The sequence below is a fragment of the Macaca nemestrina genome, chromosome 3 (assembly GCF_043159975.1).
Source record: "Macaca nemestrina isolate mMacNem1 chromosome 3, mMacNem.hap1, whole genome shotgun sequence".
In the NCBI taxonomy this organism is placed as follows: Eukaryota; Metazoa; Chordata; class Mammalia; order Primates; family Cercopithecidae; genus Macaca; species Macaca nemestrina.
In genome coordinates, this window is record NC_092127.1 from 178,124,425 (window position 1) to 178,132,555 (window position 8,131).

General features: G+C 37.5%; 1 long non-coding RNA gene across 4 annotated transcripts in view; it reads right to left on the bottom strand.

The window, feature by feature from the left end:
• LOC105487869 (uncharacterized) overlaps positions 1–7,591 on the bottom strand; it is a 132,325-nt gene extending 124,734 nt beyond the window's left edge. For all 4 annotated transcript variants that reach the window (XR_011620661.1, XR_011620659.1, XR_011620658.1 and 1 more), the window contains exon 1: positions 7,383–7,591. This is a non-coding gene — a long non-coding RNA (uncharacterized lncRNA). The remainder of the gene's footprint in view (positions 1–7,382) is intronic.
• Positions 7,592–8,131: the final 540 nt, after the last annotated feature.

The window sequence follows — 8,131 nt, forward strand, 5'->3', positions numbered from 1 at the left end:
GTATTAACATTGTATTGTGGTGTTATAGCAACACCAGGAAGGGATCCCTTGCACAATAATTGAAGATGTTAGTGAAAGTTGCATGATGAAGGCAATGGGTGAACAAAAAGGAATGAGGCATATGGAGAAGATAAAGAAATCTCCAACAGAAAGAGCAGTAAATAGAAAAGACAGAGATAAGAGAAAGATGAACTGCAGAAAATGTAGGTAATTGGTAAATCAGGATTTCTAAAGCATAGACTACAAGACAGAGAGTGTCAAATGATGCATTGCTGAGGTAGAAAAAGGTCTGTTTATAGTGGATCTTATATCTATTTTAATACAATGAGTCTTATATCTATTTGATCATGCTCTGTTGGTGGCAAGAAATCTTTGGAGAGAAGAGCACCAGTTGAAAAGACAGTGTAGTGATTCCTGAGATGAGTTTCAAGGTTCAGAACTAAGGAAACGGAAGTAGGAGCATTGTGTAAGGAGAAAAGTTCAAAAAACACTTAGGAGGAAAGTCACTAGGACTTGACAAGTATGTATGTGTGTACGTGAGGGGAAGGGTTAATGGCTGACAAAAGGCCCCCAGATTTCTAGGGGAATATTGATAATATAAGAGAAGAAACCAGTTTGAGAGGGGAAGGATGAGTTGATTTCAAAACTATATCTAGTTTCAAATAAGAAACAGATGAGCCCTTCAAGACAATGTCTGGTGTCCAAAAGTACAGTTTGGAAATTTAATTATTTAGTAATGAGAGACAGAAAGCCTGAGGGGAAACACTAGTTGTTTCATTCTCTTGCAGGCTAACTATGGGCAAGTGGTTTAGTTTCTCGAAGCCTTATTTAGATTTTCCCCCATAAAATGAAGTACAATTTGTTGTCCTCTTATAAAGATAAAATGAGATCATTTCTATAAAAGTGTTATTTAAACTCTATGTTTTCCAAGAGTAAAGTCATGTTATCATCAGATTAAACAAGGCTCTGGCAGCTACATGCCAAATTAATACTTGTTGGTCCTGCTAATTTATCAATGGTTGTATATGTAACCTTTAAGATAGGCTAAAATAAGGCAAAAAAAATGGCTTCAACATCAGATATGTTCCCTTAAACAGAAAAGGCAGATAACCACAAAGTCAAATATCTTTTAAGATCATGGAACTTAATTAGTAAGTCTACTTTGGGAATAGTAGAATATCCTAGTAGACCAATGTGTCTTCTACTGCATGAAAACCTAGGTCTACTATAAAAAAGTACTGGAAGAAAACTGGGACTAAGATATAAAAGTTAAGATTCTGAAACAAAGGAAAGGCAGGAGTACTTATAGCAGATATTTAGAGACAGCAGATAAGTATGGCAGATACTCATAAAAATTTTTCCATATGGCAGATACTGACACTATGACTAAGATGTTCCTGGAAAATCAATTTACTATTATTAAAAAAAGAAGACTTTTGATTGTAAGCTATCCTTTTATTGTTCTCTGACAATGCCCAAAAAGAAAACATCTTAACGTTCATGAAAGTAAAGCCCATAAAGCACAAGAAGTTTCAGCATGTCCTTTGGGGAATGAGCAAGAAGCTCATTCCCTCCCCTCCCCTCCCCTCCCGTCCCCTCCTCTCTCCTCCCCTCCCCTCCCCTCCCTTTCCCTTCTCTTTCTCCATCAATAGTCACTGATGGAAGAGAAACCTCCATTCCAGGCCATGAATGATGGTAGGAAGAGTGAGAAGACTAGTGGCAACTGTGAATAGAGTAGGGAGCAGGAGCCACATTCTGAAGCTATTTAACAGCAAAAGAGAAAAATCACTAGACACTCTAGGTGAAGAGTAACAGTGAAGAGTAGCTGCCAGAGCCTTGTTTAATCTGATGATAATATGGCTTTACTCTTGGAAAACATGGAGTTTAAAGTGAGGAGAATAAGGTATAGGAAAAGGCAATAAAGAGGGTTAGGTGTTCCAGTGACATTGTGAGAGAGAGACTGAGGGTAAAATTATAATCCACATGCTCGACTGCACTCCTTTCATTCTCAATAAAGTAGTTCTATTACATATATATTCACAATTGTTCACAAATTGACACATTCCAAATGAGTAAGAAGACCTTCTATTTATTTTGAAAGCACATGACACCAAAATTACCAGATGAGAATTCAGATCTTCTAGTTCTAATGAACCAAGAAAATTCAGAAATATCTCCTGATGAGGCAACTGAACTCTGTTATTACAAATATGAGTGGCTTACGCCTATAATCCTGGCACTTTGAGGGTCCAAAGTGGGAGGACTGCTTGAGCCCAGGAGTTCAAAATCAATCTGGGCAACATAGTGAGACCTCATCTCTACAAAAAAAATTTAAAAATAAGCCAGGCATGGTAGTAAATACATATGTACATTTAAGGACATATGTATATATACACAGGTGTTCATGGTTTCTATTTGTAAATTACATAAAGAGGTAGATAATAGTAAATAAATATGTGGTTGTACATTATCTCTACAAGGAACCACCTTTAATGTGCTAGACAAATGTGCTAGTCCCAGTTACGTGGGAGGTGGAGGCAGGAAGATCCTTTGAGCCTAAAAGGTTGAGGCTGCAGTGAGCTCTGATTGCACCAATGTACTCGAGCCTAGGCAACAGAGCCAAATCCCGTCTCAGAAATAACTAACTAACTAACTAACTAAATAAATAAATAAATAGAAACAATGAGTGTATTAATCATTTGGTTTCCAACTCTCTTAGGAATTAACATGCTATGGAAGAACAAACATTTGTTCAGTATATAATATCTGCAATATGGGCACTAGTAATGATGTAGGGGTAAAAATATAAGTATTTTTTCTCACTACATATTTTTCCTACCCCTCCTCTTACCATACTTCAAGCCAAACGTCAAATGGGAAAGCTACTTGTTGGCAATGGGATCTTTGCATTCAAATGTGTCTAGTTTATCCTGGTTTCCACAGACTTGCCCAGTGTGGGAAAAGAGATCTTTATTTCCAGATAAAGAGAAATGCCAGTTCAAAGAAAGAAAAAAACCAAGTCGAAAGGAAATGACAATAAATGATACAATGGAAGAACACTATTTGGAACTGAACTTGCAAATTAATATTCAAAAGCATGAATCATGTTCTATGTAGAAGGAAGATAAAAGGAATATGTAATTGTTTTGATAAATTCAAATGCTTTAATAAAATTAAATACTTTTTAATAAAATAAATTTATGTTACAATAAAGACATATAGTTCCTTCAAATAATAAGAATAAAAAAATCTTAAATTAACTATCAGAATGATACTTAATGGTAAATCACTAGGATATTAATTAAATACAATAAAAGAATAGAAAGAATACTACAATCACCACTGTAATTGAAGTGAGTTGGCTATTGCAAAGGCAACAATAGCATAATTGATCAGAATGGAGGAGTTCAAATCATTTTCTGCAGTGGATAAAATTTTTGACTAAGAGTAATATCTGTAAAACAATGGCAGAAATCAGAAAATTTTCAATAATATATTTTATTATTTTAAATTGATAATTTTAGACCATTATTTTGAAAATATCTGGTGTATAATGAAAATGGGCAAAAATTAAAAAATGAGAAATAATTTCACAAAATGTGCACAATGTTAGAAATACACCACATTAGTCAGCATAAATATTACAAAAGTAAATGGAGAGATAATGCTCTTGCACAGGAAGACAATATACTAACAGTGGCATTTTTTTCAAAATAATTTATATATTTAACAAAATTAAAAAACATTTTGTTTTACATTGTTTTTAAATTAAGTTCATATGGACTTATGTATATGGAAAATTTTTTTTTTTTTTTTTTTGAGAAGGAGTCTGGCTCTGTGGCCCAGGCTGGAGTGCAGTGGCCGGACCTCAGCTCACTGCAAGCTCCGCCTCCCGGGTTTACGCCATTCTCCTGCCTCAGCCTCCCGAGTAGCTGGGACAACAGGCGCCGGCCACCTCGCCGGGCTAGTTTTTTTGTATTTTTTAGTAGAGACGGGGTTTCACCGTATTAGCCAGGATAGTCTCGATCTGACCTCGTGATCCGCCCGTCTCGGCCTCCCAAAGTGCTGGGATTACAGGCTTGAGCCACCGTGCCTGGCCGGAAAAACATTTTTAACTTAAAAAGAGAGAAGGAGAGATTGGCCTGTTACAGAAACATGATATAAAGTGACAAAAACTTAAATTATGTTGTAGTAGCAGAGAAATAGGCACTTAACGGTATATGTAAGAAAACACTAACTTGTAAAAAATAAATTATATAATAAAGGTGGTAGTCAAATTAATAATTAAAAATATTATTTTGTAAATGATATATGGAAATGGGACTAAGTTTTTATTAAAAATAAAAGTAGGTGCCTAAATCATACTATATTTAAAAATTAATTATGGATTCATTTTATTTTTATTTTTTGAAATTTAATAATGTATCAAAACTATAGAAGATTATTTATACAACTCTGATCTTTAGAATCATATCAAATAACTTTGTTTTTAAATTCTGTATAAAATACATTAATAATATTAGAAAAATTATAAAGCAAGCATATTTATTTGAAACTATTTAAAACATGTATATAAAATACTTGCATATATATGTATATATGTATGATACCTGTACATACACATTATATATATGCATGTATATATGTATTTATGTATATAAAACATATACCAAGCATATCTGTAAACCACTCAACTCACCAGTTGCCAGAAGTATGATTATTTACCTTAAGATTAGCAAAGATCAAATTTCACATTGCATGCTTCTATCAAAATATCTCAGGTAACCCCAAAATATATACACCTACCATGTACCCACAAAAATTTTTGAAGCTTTTAAAAAATTAATAATTTTAAAGAAATATAATGAAAGATGTAAAGGAAAGAGACCCCTAAAGAAAATAAAAATTGGTATTTTTTTCTGGATGTCCATTAATGCTAACTACCAAGAGATTTAAAAGAGATAAGATTTGAAATCTTGATGTGACTTTAAAAAATTTAAGGAAAATAATTTGACAAATGCATTGTGAAATTACAATAGTTAAAAAAAAAAAAAAAAACAGGAAATAACTGAAAGGGCTGGTATAGTAGATTGGTGCAATGATTGATGGATTATGGCCCAGGTGCAGTGGCTCATGTCTAATCCCAGCACTTTGGGAAGCCTAGGCAGGAGGACTGCCTGAGCCCAGGTGTCTGAGACCAGCCTGGGCAACATAATGAGATCCTGTCTCTACAATAAATAAATAAATGAGAATTATGGATTATGGTTTACCAACACAAATAAATACCCTTGAATCTTTTATAAAATTAATGACCTAGAGGAATATATAAAACTAATAGTAAAGAAAACCCATTTGGTTCTGTGGCAAATGTATACGCAGCCTTAGAAAGACTCCTCTTCTGTAAAGTGTGCAGTGAGTAGGTAGGTACTGGTAAGATAATTTAAGAAGTCATGATAATTTAAAGAGGGAATATAGCAAACAATAACACATATTTTTGAAACATTTTGTTTACATTTTAAAAAATGTATGAATATTCATTTTGTCAATATTTTTATTTATTGCCAAGATTTTGTTACTAAGTATCATCTCTCCTCAATTGGAGTTTCTGTTTTCTTTCTCCTCTAAACAATGTAAAGGTCAGAATGCTAGGAGACAACAAGTGACTCTGATTGAGAAAGCTGAGCAAAGTTTTAAAAGGCTGCAGATGATATTACTATTCCCGTTGAGCAGCAGTCACCCTTCCTGTAAGAGAATTACACCTCCACCATCCTCTCACCTATACACACCCTCCAACCACACCCCAGAGTTCTATCCCTCAAGAGGCCTTCTTTTGGGAGAAGAACATGTCCCTGTCCCTTTGGCAGGGTACACTACACCCTGACACACTCATGACATGGGACAGGAGAAGTCAGAGCTGAATGAAAGCTTTTTTTTTTGAGACCGAGTCTCACTGTGTTGCCCAGGCTGGAGTGCAGTGGCGCGATTTCCGTTCACTGCAAGTTCCTCCTCCTGGGTTGACGTCATTCTCCCGCCTCAGACTCCCGAATACCTGGGACTACAGGCGCCCCCCGCCACCGCGCCTGGCTATTTTTTTTTTTTTTTTTTAGTAGAGACGGGGTTTCACCGTGTTAGACAGGATGGTCTCTATATCCTGACCTCCTGATCCGCCCGCCTCGGCCTCCCAAAGTGTGAATGAAAGCTTTAAGAGCACTGCTTGTTTCTGGCAGCTGAGGTTCTTCCTCTCCGCCTCAGAAGTGGCATATTCCACATAGGGGCTGCCTCTTCAGTCTAGACCCATCCTCTTCAAGAAGAGAAGATGGGTGGAGCAGAGCTGCCACCGACCTCCAGTGATTTCCACACAATGTAAGTGAAAAACTATTGTTAAAAGACACTAAAGTGTGGGGGTAGTTTTTATCTCAGCATAACCCAGTGGAAGCTAATTAATGCAGGTCTAGTTACCAAGGTGTGGGCAGAGGAGAGGGAAACCACACTGAGGAGCGTACTGCCCATAGGCCAGACCGTAGTGGACGCCAGGGCTCAGAACCGGAGCTGTGGGGACTGGGCTGCCAGAGCAGTGTTTGAGGGGTGCAGCCAGTTGTCTTCCCGTCACCTCCCCAGCAGCTTCACACGTAGGAACCTCAGTAATGAATGAAGAGTTTTGCTTTTACTGACTGGTTGTTTTACATTATGTAATGGGGTCTGTGAATTAATGCAGAGTTCGTACTGCCTTTTTTTTTTTTTTTTTTTTTAAATCTTTGAATAAACCTATTTCAAGATGGTGTCGGAAGGACAGCAGAGCACTCAAGTGGGAGGGACGGGTAAACTAAAACTTTATTACTTTAAGCAAATAGCAATAGAAAATCAGCCTTTTAACAAGAGAAGACTAAATGTAACCAAAGCTCAATAAAATGTAACCGGAAGCTCATAAGACCACAGGAAGCCGGGTCAGCGGAGTCGGAAGGGAGACGCCCGGGAGCCTGCAGTGTAAGCAAGGCCAGGCACAGTGGCTCACCCCTATAATCCCAGCACTTCTGGAGGCCCTCGGGGGCGGGTCACCTAAGGTCTGGAGTTCGAAACCAGCCTGGTCAACATAGTCAAAACCAGTCTCTTCGAAAAATACAAAAATTAGCCAGGTGTGGTGGCGCACGCCTATAATCCCAGCTGCTTGGAAAGCTGAGACTGGAGAATTGCTGGAACCCGGAGGCGAGACTGCAGTGAGCCGAGATTGCACCACTGCCCTCCAGCCTGGGTGCCAGAGTGAGACTCCCTCTCAAAAAAAAAAAAAAAAAAAAAAAAAAGTTTAAGCAAATATCACAGCAAAAGCAGCCTTAAGTAGGTATAAAAGAACTAACAATAGAAGACAACATGTAACCAAGGCTCACCAGACCGCAGGAAGAATCATCACTGGAGTCGGAAGGCGGACGCCCGGGGTCCTGCAGTTGGAGTTGGGGCGGCCCCCAGCACACGACCACAGCAGCGTTCAGCTCTTCTTTCGTGTAAGCTCCTTCTATTAAATCCAATTATTACTTTGGGCACCCTCTGTTGTTTGCTCAGGAGGGCCCTTCCGAGCAAGCAACTTTGAAACAATCGCTCCGGGAGCTGTGTTCCTGGAGCACCGTTCCGAAACGTGCTCCGGGACTTGAACAATCGTTCCGGGAGCCGTGTCCCAGGACGTGTTCCAGGACTTCAGTTAATTTCTAGGCTTTTAGCCAAATCTTACACAAGTCGTTTACCTTTTCACCTCAGGTGGCCCTGCCTCTTACAGGTGGAGGCATATTTTAAAATGGCGTTAGTGTGGCCAATTTTTCTCTTCCTACAAAACCTTAGAGAAAAACCTGAAACTAGCTTACCCTCAGAATATATAAATAAAATTTAGGGTTTGTATTTTTATATTAGCATCATTCCTGTATTCATTTGGTGTTCCAGCCCTTCTATTATTTATATTTTTTTCTTTTAAAAAATTATTATATACAAGCACGCATTGTTTAAGGTAGATATAAGCTTTGTGATGGACTTAAAGTGTGTTTTATAACAAGTGATGTATATGAACATATAAACACATCAAAAATAAAGTATGTGATTATGGAATGCTTTTATAAGACACATGTACTTTTAAGTCACACACTGGATA